Below are 12,319 nucleotides of genomic sequence, written 5' to 3' on the forward strand. Positions count from 1 at the left end.
AACCTGAGAACCACTGGTCTAAAGTATCTCTACTGCTCAGCAAACAAATTTCACAAGCAAGAGACCTGGCTGAAAGCAGTGTCTTTAGCTAGTATCTTTTAAATTTTTTTATTAATTTATTCAGATTATAACTAAGTTATTATCCCATCACTTCTATCCTCACATTCCTCCCTCCCTCCTGCTTTCACCCTATTCCCCTCCCTCAGGTCTATGGCTGAGGGGGACCTGCTCCCCCACTATATGACCATAGGCTATCAAGCCTCATCTTGCTAGCCTGCTTATTCCTTCTTTGAGTGCCATCAGGCCTCCTCATCAAGGGAAGGTGGTCAAATATGGAACACCAGAGTTCATGTCAGAGTTAGTGCCCACTCTCCACATAACTGTGGAGAATGTCCTGTCCATTGGGTAGATCAGAGTAGGGGTTCAATGTTTACTACTTGTATTGTCCTTGGTTAGTGCAACAGTTTGAGCAGATACTCCTGGGCCCCGGTCCACCCATCATAATGTTCTTCTTGGACATTTCTATGACCCTCTGGGTCCTTCTATTTCCCCAACTCCTATATTTCTCTTACCTAGAGTCTCAGTAGGATGTCCTCACATCTATCCCAATTGCCTGGTAAGTGAAGACTTTCATGGGACATGCCTTTTGGGCTAATGTCCAATTATAAGTGAGTATGTACCATGTGAATCTTTCTGCTTCTGGGTTAACTCACTCATTATGATCATTTCTAGTCCCATCCATTTGCCAACAAATTTCAGGATTTCTTTGTGTTTAAAAGCTGGGTAGTATTCCATAGTGTAAATGTACCACAGTTTCTTTGTCCATACTTCAACTGAGAGACATTTAGGCTGTTTACAGGTTCTGGCTATTATGAATATGGCTGCTATGAACATGGTTGAGCATATGTCCTTGTTGTGTGCTGGAGCATTTTCTGGGTATATTCCAAGGAGTAGAATAGCTGGGTCTTGAGGAAGGCCTATTCCCAGTTTTCTGAGAAAGCATCAGATAGATTTCCAAAGTGGTTGTACAAGTTTGGATTCTCACCAACAATGAAGGAGTGTTCCTTTTTCTTCACATCTTCACCAGCATGTGGTGTCACTTGAATTTTTGATCTAGCCCAATATATCCAACAGACATACCTGTGAGACAGGAAGTATTGAGGACTTGCCTACTTTGTCTTGACAGAGTTTGGCCATCAACTCTGCCTGCATCCAAGCTTGCCCATTCTTAGGCAGAATTCTGTATGTGGCAGAAATGAGGACATTTTGACCAGTGGTTTGTCTACCAAACTTGAAGCCATCTCCATAAGGAGGTTGTTTTATATATTCATTACACAACATATATTCTCTATATGATATTCTCATAGCTATAAAAGCAATATTTTAATCTGTGAGGCTAATAGCAAAACCAAGCAGAAAGTATTTTTTAAATGGCAGAAAGAAATATTGTCTTAAGGACTTATCTTCATGAATAATTTATTCATTCAATATTTCTAGACCTCTATCAATAATCTCCCCCCTGAAAAGGCAATGTGTTGCCATGTGGCCCATAGAATCCACTGCCCTGAGTATGAAGACTTTCCTTATTCCATGGTTAAAGTTGAGATGACCATGATGTGTTTTGGCATCAATATCCTGAAAAACTTTATTCAGCTTGACTTTTGTACTTAGCTTAGGGATTTTGTGAGAGTTGTTGGAAAAGTCTCAGGAGCACATGCCTTCCTCAGCATCACCTAGAAAATATGTGATAGACAACACTTGAACACCAGCCAACTGCCAAGATTTAGCCCCAGCTCTTAATAACACTAGAACATTTGATACTTCTATGTTAGGTTTGTACCTTTAGGGAAAAGACATCCCTGACCATCTGCCTCCAAGTTATTCTAGCTTCTATTTCTATTCCTCTTTTCCTAAAGCAGAGACTGTTCTGATATACAAGTCTCTCTGTTCTCTGACTGTCATGACACATATTCCTTGACTTAAACTCTGCCCCCTGTATAAAATTGTTGCCTCTACATATGGCTATATTAATGGTACATAGGGCTAAGCTAGGTTTGTCCTTCTGGGTTATTTCCATTAATGTTTCATCCTATAGATAACATCTCTCTTTCTGATTCTTTGTAGCACCTATCTTTTATAGTTAAACCCTTAGTGAATTATATTAATGAATTTTTTACATTGTGATGAGAATCACATACACCACCTAATTTAACTCTCAATCACACAAACAACCTACAATCTTTAACTTTTTTTGACAATTAGGAGAACTGTATTACAAAAAATTAGTAAGAACTTGTTATTTGTAACATTCAAGCTGACATAAACTTCTAGAATTTTCCTTTTGTATTCATCTTCTGTCCTTCTAAGTCTCAGGCATTCTCATTATCCATCTTAAAAGTAATAAATGCTATAAATGTTCAAATTGAGCATGTTAAAAACCTGAGCCCCGATGTTCCATTCTCCTCAGTCAGTTTTATTTCAGCAAATGATGCATACTATCTTCCAACATCTCAAGTTATATTCCTGGATTCATCTTTACCTTTTTTCTACTTTTTAACCCTTTACTTAATTTACCAAAAATACTGAATAGGTGTTCTTTGAATGGTGTCTAAATTGCAATGTCTCACCATGTTCACTATCATTATCCTAGTTAGGGTTTCTATTACTGTAATGGAAAACCATGACCAAGAGCATGATAGAGAAGAAAGGACATGTTTGACTTATTCTTCCACATCATAGTACATGACTATGTACATAGACAGAACAGGAACTCAAACAGACTTGGAACCTGGAGGCATGAGTTGGTGCAGAGGCTATAGAGGAGTGATGCTTACTGGCTTGCTCAGCCTGCTTTCTTATAACATCCAGGACCCAGAGCTCAGGTATAGCAACACTCATAATAGAGTGGAGATTCCAACACCAATAACTAATTTTTAAACAATACTCTATAGCTGAATCTTAGAGGGCATTTTCTCCATTTGAGGTTTTCTCACTTCATATGACTCTAGCTTGTGATGAGTTGTTCATGAAGCCCTGTGTTTCAATTACTTCAGTAATCTCTGTTGTGCTGTCTAATATTTGCCATCCACCCCAATCACAGTCTACTCTATGTGAAAGTATCTTGCTCAATTATAACTGATTATTCCTCAAAACCCTCCAATGATTTCATGCTGTGTAAATGCCAATGTCCCCACTGTGACTTCAAAGGCCCTTTGCCTACCTCCTCCTACTTGCTTCCCTTTCTGAGACATCTTCTCTTAATGAGTACTCCTTACCTGACAACTATCCTGGTCTTTTTACTTCCCTGAAGCAAATCCAGATGTGGTCCCACTTCTGGGAAGTTGCCATATATATCTGATTTTTCAAGAATTGACCACCCAAAAGGCTAGAAATATCACTAGTAAAAAGCACAGAAATATTTTTTTTTAATCTCATAAGACAAAAATAGAATCTACTCATTATGCTGCACCTTAATGGTGGTAGAAACATATTGGGAGTAATAAGAAGCATAAAGTTTAGTGGTAAGTCATTTCTATGTCATTCCCACTTAACAGAATAATAATTTTGGGTTCTCCCCTGAGGCCTATGACCCATCTAGCTACATGTTTTTGGCCCTATTAACAGTGACAGATTCCATCTCAGGGAATGAAATTTAAATTCAATCATCAAAGAATTTGGTTATTGCCATAATGTTAGTGCCATTATTACATAGTTGAGCACACATTATTCATGCATATTCACTGTCACAGCTTGCAGAATTCACAGCTGGGTGAGATTCAGATAGAAGATTTGTTTCCCTCATATACCTCCAAGTACTATGAATGTTAGTCAGTAGAGATGAAATTTCCAGCTGAGTACTAGCTTAATTTCTCAAGATTTTGGGACTCTTGTATGTGGTGTCTTTAACTGTGGAAGAGGGTGCAAAAAGATTATAAGATCCAGACATGATGACTAACATCAAAGAAATTATTTTCCAGACAAAATGTGGTAGTTATACATGGGAATTCACAGCATTTCTGGAAAATATGTAAGACTTGCCTAAGCTCAAGACACACAATATCCCACCACCACCTGATGAGTTATTGACATTTGATAGCTGATAGGAGAGGGAGAGTCAGTTTTCTTTAATAGTGTAACCATTGATATGTAAACCACATTCTAAGGTAGGCCACATGCCCAGGAATAGATGGGCAACACAAGATGGACTCCGTGTAAATTTTTTAAAAGTGCAATACACTTCAAAGTTAGTTTGAAAGAAATAGGAGGGCTGAGAGGGTAGTTATGGAAGCACTTCAGAAAGGTGAGATTGGCACATTTAAAATACGTTCATGAAATTCTTGAAGAGTTAACAAAAGTAACTTAAGATAAAAGATTAAAACTTGATTATTATATTGATTAATGTATTAATTCCATAAATTATTGTAACAAATTATTATAACCAAAAATTGAACTCTAACAAATTACTAAATTGTTTTGGTTTAGGATAAGGTCCAAGCTAATTCTATAGACTAAATTTATGTGAGAATGAGAACTGAAGACTAAGTTGCTTATGAGTACATTAATGAAGCATGCTTGATCATTGTTGTTATGTCATATTCATAAAGAATAAAATTATGTCCTTTTCAGTATAATCATTTCTACATATAACTTGGGTTTTAAGACATGAGACATCATCTTATGAAACATTACATATTGGGACCCAATTATATTCCTGTAAGATCTGATGAAAAGTCACATTCCAGAAAACATTTACTCCTACTGCCTCCTCTACGTGACCAAGGAGAAAAGAGTGCCCACACCTTAATATAACTCCTTAGTAAAGAAAAGAGCACTTTTATTTAAAATATAGCTGTGTTATTACAGTCATTAATTGATCCCAGTGAGTTGAATAAATGAACCCACCTGTGCAAAGCATTTTGCATGAATGCCCCACAGCTCAACAGTACAGTGGCTTCCAGTTCTGTGGGATGTATTAAAATATTCTAGCAAAGCAGTTAAAATGCTAATGTCAATCCAAACTTAACCAGAGGAGAGGATCCTTCAGACTAAGGGAGCCAGATCTGTGATTTATTTTATTGTACAAATCACACAAAGCCTGTTGAAATTTACTCCCACTGCTATATTATACTAAGGAAGAGGACAATTATGAAGTATATATGGAATATGTGACCTTAAAAAAAAACTATAATTTAACAAACACTGGAGGAATCATTGTGAAGACAAGTAAAAGTTATCTTCACTTTTAAAAAGAATATAAAACCATGGGTCATATGAAAAAGCAGCAAATTAAACATCCCAAACCATACAAAATATGATAAAGTTTAAGAGTCCCTAGCTTTAGCCTGACAGAATGGCTCCCACAAAGAAGGGTGGCTAGAAGAAGAAGGGCCATTCTGCCATCAATGAGGTGGTGACCTGAGAATACACCATCAACATTCACAAGTGCATTCATGGAGTGGGCTTCAAGAGGCGTGCTCCTAGGGTACCCAAAGAAATTTGGAAATTTACCATGAAGCATATGGGGACTTGAGATGTGTGCATAGACACCAGGCTCAACAAAGCTGTCTTGGCCAAAGGAATAAGGAATGTTCCATATTGCATCCGAGTACATTTGTCCAGAAAGCATAATGAAGTTGAGGACTCACCCAACAAGCTCTACACATTTGTAACTTACATGCCTGCTACCACATTCAAGAGTCTACAGACGGTCAATGTGGACGAGAACTAACCTGTTGAATGTCAAATAAAATTAGAGAACTGCCAAAAAATAAAATAAAATAAAAGAGTCCCTGGGGACAATAAAATAGCACTCATGATTCAGAGAAAACAAATAAACTTATTATAATGAATTTGAAGGGAAGATGAAGTAAAGGAACCTTAATAAACTGTGGGAAGCATCATAGTTAGAAATGATTACTTTGTTATATTTTGATATATCTGATGAAATATAAGGTATATGTTCATATGATTAAAAGATGCACATCTAGATGACAGAATGATATGATGACAAATACACATGTCTTGTATGCTTGTACAATTATGTAAATGAGTTTTATTAGAAACAAATAATTTGTAGTATATTCTTACAAAGCTGTATTGAAAGTTATGAAAAATATAATTACACAGCTGCTCTGTTCCCCCAAACAGAACTCAGCTTCCTCTCTTCCTCAAGAACAGCATCTGGGTCCATGGGGACGCCTCCCAACTTCCCCACCCCAGCTCTGCTGGTCCCTCAAGTAGAGACAGGCTGGAAAAAAGGATCAGATGGCAGAACTTAGAGGAATCTGAATGTCACTGGGACCTCAACATCTGCCAAGCCAGCAACCCACAGCTTGGCTGGATCTTAAACACTAGCACCCTTTCTTATTCCTCCTGATTTCTCCCAAGATTCTGAAGATGACTCTAGACTTCAGAGGTTTATTGATCCAGCCTTTGGATCAGTCCTTTCCTGGACTAGAAGGGACATTCTGGGAGCTGAGGACAGACAGTTATAGGTTCCAAGCAGCTGACTCCTATGTCCCTAGGCTCACAGCCTCCTGTGCTTTCTGCCTACTTCTTAGGTTAGCAGTATCAGGATGCTCCACTCCTGCAATCAGAACTCAGATCCTTCCTCATTCTTGAGTGTTTACCTTGAGGAGACCAACAGGACCTCAATGGATCATAAAATTTCAAGCAGGTTCCAGAAACTAATAGCCAAATTCACAGATAACCAGATGGCTAAAGTCAGCATAGAACACAATCAACAAAATTCAGGGCAACATAGACCCACCAGAACCAACCCCCAAAACCACTGGGTATTTGAAATCAGATGAAAAACAGAAGAAAAAAAAAAAAAGAACTTAAAGCTGCACTTGTGATGTAGTTTGAGATATTAAAAAAGAAAAAGATCTCTGGAGAAAATGGAGGAAAATACAATCAAATGGGTGAGTGAAATAAATAAAACAGTTAAATAAATGAAAATAGAAATAGAATCAAGACAGAAAATACAAACTGAAAAAAAAAGCCTGGAGATTGAAAAATTAGAGTAGAAAACAGGAACAATGGAGGTAAGCATCACCTACAGAATACAAGGGATGAGGAGAGAATCTCAGGCATAGAATTTTCAATTGAAGAAAACAGTTCACCTGTCAAAGAAAATACTAAATCACAAAATTCTGGACACAAAACGTCAGCAAAATCCAGGACACTACGAAAAGATGAGATATAAGGATAATAGGTACAAATGAAAAAGTTGATTCCAGACTCCAACGACCAGAAAACATCTTCAAGAAAATCATAAGAGAAGTTTCCAACCTAAAGAGAGATGCCTGTAAACATAGTAGAGACTTACAGAATGCTAAATAGACTAGACCCAAAAAGAAATTCCTCCTACCACACAATAATTAAAACACTAAATCTACAAAACAAAGACAAAATTTAAGGGAACAAGGGGAAAAGGCCAAGTAACATGTGAAAGCAGACCCAACAGTATCACAGCTGATTTCTCAACAGCTAATATGAAAGCCAGAAATGCCTGAGCATATGTCAAAAAGACACTTAAAGAGCACAGATGTCAGCCCAGACTCCAATACCCAGCAAATCTTTCAATAACCACACAGGGAGAAAACAAGATATTCCATGACAAAACAAAATTTAATCAATATTTATGCACCAACCCAGCTCTACAGAAGATACTAGAAGAAAAACTCCAAGGCAACAAGGTAAACTACACCAAAGAAAACTCAGGATAACAGCAAAAGGAAAAGAATGTAATCATCAGATCCAAGCAAGGTATCTGATGTACAGAACTGAGACTAGGGATCAGCCGGAATCTACATACCACAAGACCTGAGTTGCCCTGAGTGAGAGGGGTCCTCAAAGTGCAGAGCACAGATGAGTTTGGCCTCAGGCCATCCAACTGGCTCAAGGAGGATGGGTGTCCAGTCCCCAGAGTCTGGACTGGCACCTGCCTGAAAGCTGCTGCCATGCACTACATCAGGGACTCAGTAGCTAAGACTGAACTGTGGGTGGTGAAACACCAGCCTGGAGCAGATGGCCTGGGCAAAAAGCAGGAAAATGGGTGGTTCTCACCTCAGACCAACCTGTGAGTCCACAGAAAGTCCCAAGGGCTAGCAACCAGATGGCACATTATCCAAAGACCAGTGCAGCCAAGGGTGTGTGTGTGTGTGTGTGTGTGTGTGTGTGTGTGTGTGTGTGTGTGCCTCACCTGCTCTTTTTCTCCCTTTCAGACTGATCTGTGGGATACGCAATAATAGAATCAGAACTGGCTGTCTCAGGGGTACCCAAGAGTGTGACTCTGGAATAGATCTGAACTCACAGCATCCCTTCAGTCCACGAAGGGACCCAGGGCCCACATGGGGGCCAAGGCAGTTGTGGACATGCCCTCCAGCTATCGCTCTGTAGCCCCACACTCAGGTTGACTAATCTAAGGCAGCATGGTATGAATGGATAGGGTGGAAATCTAGCAAGCCATACCAGTGAATGGTTCCCACACTCATACTCGTGAGCTAAATTGATCTGTGATCTGGCCTAAATGGGTCAGGCAGATGCCTAGCTAGCCACAACAGCTCAGCAGTGGCTCCCATGCTCTCAGGAGGGTCTGAGACTGATTGAGGGGATCAGGCAGAGACCTAGCTACCTGTCCCAACCCAGGGAGCCATTCTCGTAGGCCCTGGCAGAGTCTACCCAGCTACCACAACCCATTGGGAGTGCCTATGCATGCCCAGACAGGTGTGAACCTGCCTAAAGAGGTCAGGTGGAAACCCAGATAACTCCTACATGCCAGAGGGCAGTGTCTGCTTTCTCAAATGGGATGGAACCTAGGCCCCAAGGCCTGGACAGATCTGGCAGAATCCTAGCCGACCCCCACAAGTCAGCCAGAATTCTGCACACTAGGGTGGACTAAGACTAGGCACACAAAACCCTAGTACCTGGATATTCAAAATCCAGCCAAAGACAGGATAGCTGGCTTTATCTACATTACCTCAAACTGATCCTTGGGCTGGAGAGCACCAGCATCAACTTCTACTGACCAAGTAGGGATCCCAGGGTGTGGAATAAAGTCCCTTGGAGCTGAAACCAGGTCACCTGCCTGATCCAGAGAAGGACACCAGAAACTACCTCCCAACATCAGAGACAGCAAGATCCCAAGTATCCCAGATGAATCAACTCTGAGACCTCATACATAATTGAAACACAAGAAGATGACCTGAAATCCTTAGTAATGAAGATGATAATGGAGAAAATGAATAAAATCCATAAACAATTTCAGGAAGACACAGCCAAATGGATTAGAGACATTAAAGAGGCCTATAGAGAGGAAACGAAGAAATCACTGGAAGAAATTCAGGAAAATACAAACCATCAGATGAAGGAAATCAACAAAACAGCTCAGGAATTGAAGATGAAAATGTAAACAATGATAAAAAGCACCGACAGAAGAAAGCTGGGGATGAGAGAACTTAGAGAGGAAAGCAAGCAATGCAGAGATAAGCTTCTCTAACAGATGGAGGAATGAATCTCCGGAGTAGAAGATATAACTGCAGAATTTCAAACAAACATCAAAGGAAATGTTAAATCTAAAAAATTCCTGACACAAAACATCCAAAATATCAAGGACACTGTAGGAAGATGAAACCTGAGGGTACTAAGCATTAAGGAAAGAGAAGGCTCCCTCTAAGGCCAAGAAAATATTTTCAAAAAAATTATAAAAAAAAATCCCGAAGTTTAAAGAAGGAGAATCATATAAATATACAAGAGGCCTACAGAACACCAAACAGAATAGACAAGAAATAAAAAGTTCCCATCACATAGTAATCAAAACACAAAGTATATAGAACAAAAAAAAAAAAAATTAAAAGCAGCAAGGGAAAAGAGCCAAGAAATATATAATGGCAAACCTATCAGAATTATATCTGACTTCTCATCAGAGACCATATTAGCCAGAAGAGTCTGGAAAGAGGTCCTGCAACCCTGAGACCACAGATGCCAGTACAGACTACTATACTCAGTGAAGCTTTCAATAACCACTAAAGGAGAAAACAAGATTTTCCATGACAAAACAAATTAAAACAGTACCTATACACAAACCCAGACCTACTGAAGTTACTAGAAGGAAAACACAAACTGAAAGTGACAAACTACAACCAAAATAACACAGGAAATAGATAATTACACTGTTGCAAAAACATATTCATATAAACCCTCTACTGCAACCAACATCAAAATCAAGGGACTTAACAGTCACTGGTCATTAATATCTATCAATGTCAATGGTCTCAATTCTCCAATACAAAGACACAGACTAACTGAATGGATGCATAAACAAAACCCAACATTCTTCTGCATTAAAGAAACACATCTTAGCCACAAGGATAGACATTAACTCAGGGTAAAAGGCTGGAAAAGGTACTCCAAACAAACAGATACAGGAAGCAATATGGTATAGCCATTTTGATATATAATGAAATTGACTTTCCACCAAAATTATTCAAAAGAGATTGGAAAGGACAGTTCATACTCATCAAAGGTAAAGTCAACCAAGATGACATCACAATTCTCAACATTATGGCCGCAGTACAAGGGCAGCCACATTTGTAAAAGAAACATTACCAAAGCTTAAACCACACATTTATCCCCACACATTAATAATGGGAGACTTCAACACCCTACTTTCACCAAGGGATAGGTCAATGAAACAGAAACTAAATTGAGAAATAATGACATTAACTTATGTGATGAATCAAATGGATCTAACACATATCTACAGAACTTTTAACATAAACACAAGATTATAATTTTTTCTCAGCACCCCATAGAATCTTCTCAAAAATTGATCATATAGTAGGGCACAAAGCAAGTCTCAACAAATACAAGTAGATTGAAATAATGCCTGGTATCCTATTAGATGGCCATGAAATAAAGCTGGAATTCAACAACAACAGAAATGACAAAAAGTCTACAAACACATGAAAACTAAACAATGATCTATTTAATTACAACTGGGTCAGGGAAGATATAAAAAAGAAATTAAGCACTTTCTAAAATTCAATGAAAATGAAGGTACAACATACCCAAAATTATGGGACACATTGAAAACAGTGCTAAGAGGAAAATTTAAAAACTAAGTGCCTTCATAAAGAAATTGGAAACGTCTCATATAGACAACTTGACAAAACATATGGAAGCCCTAGAAAAAAGAAGCAGAAACACCCAAGAGGAGTAGATGGCTGGAACTAATCAAACTCAGGGCTGAAATCAATAAAATAGAAACAAAGAGAACAATTAAAAGAATCCACAAAACCAGGAGCTAGTTCTTTGAGAAAATTTACAAGATAGGCAAACTGTTAGGCAAACTAGCTAAAAGGCTAGGAGACACTATTCAAAGCAACAAAATCAGAAATGAAAAGGGAGACATAACAACAGACACCGAAGAAATACAAAGTATCATAAGGTCCTACTTCAAAGGCTTATAAGCCACTATTTGAAAAATTTAAGGGAAATGGACAATTTTCTTTATTGATTCCACTTGCCAAAATTTAATCAAGATCAGACAAACAAATTAAATAGTCCTATTTCTCCCATAGAATAGAAGTGGTCATTAAAATCTCCCAACCAAAAATAAAAAACTCAGGGCCAGATGGTTTCAGCACAGAATTCTATCAGACCTTCAAAGAAGAGCTACTACTAGTATTCTTCAAGCTACTCCACAAAATAGAAATGAATGGAACACTTCCAAACTCCTTCAACAAGACCACAGTTACCTTGATACCTAAACCTCTCAAAAAATCCAACAAAATAGAGAATTTCAGACCAATTTCTCTGATGAACATCGATGCAAAAATATTCAATAAAATGCTCACAAACTGACTATGAGAATACATCAAAGTTATCAATCACCATGACCAAGTAGGATTCATTCCAGACAGGCAGGGACAGTTTAATATAAGGAAATCCATCAATGTAATCCACCATATTAAAAAAACAGAAAGAAAAAAACCCACATGATCATCTCCTTAGATGCCACAAAAGCATTCAACAAAACCCAACACCCATTAATGTTTAATTTTTGTAACAATCAGGGATACAAGGCACACACTTAAACATAATAAAGGCTATATACAGTAAGCCCATAGCCAACATCAAATTAAAAAGAGAGAAAAGCATCAGTAGCCTTCCTATATACAAATGACAATCATGAATCATGCTGGAAAAGAAATTAGGGAAACTACGCACTTCGTAATAGTCATAAACAATATAAAATATCTAGGAGTAACTCTAACCAAGCAAGTGAATGACTTGTTTGAAAAAACTTCTCTGA

The 12,319-nt window shown here is 38.2% G+C and overlaps 1 pseudogene; it reads left to right on the top strand.

Moving 5' to 3' along the window:
- The first annotated feature begins 4,920 nt into the window (after positions 1-4,920).
- LOC127195698 (60S ribosomal protein L31-like) lies at positions 4,921-5,728 on the top strand (annotated as a pseudogene).
- Positions 5,729-12,319: the final 6,591 nt, after the last annotated feature.

This window comes from Acomys russatus, chromosome 1 (genome assembly GCF_903995435.1).
Source record: "Acomys russatus chromosome 1, mAcoRus1.1, whole genome shotgun sequence".
Classification (NCBI taxonomy): domain Eukaryota; kingdom Metazoa; phylum Chordata; class Mammalia; order Rodentia; family Muridae; genus Acomys; species Acomys russatus.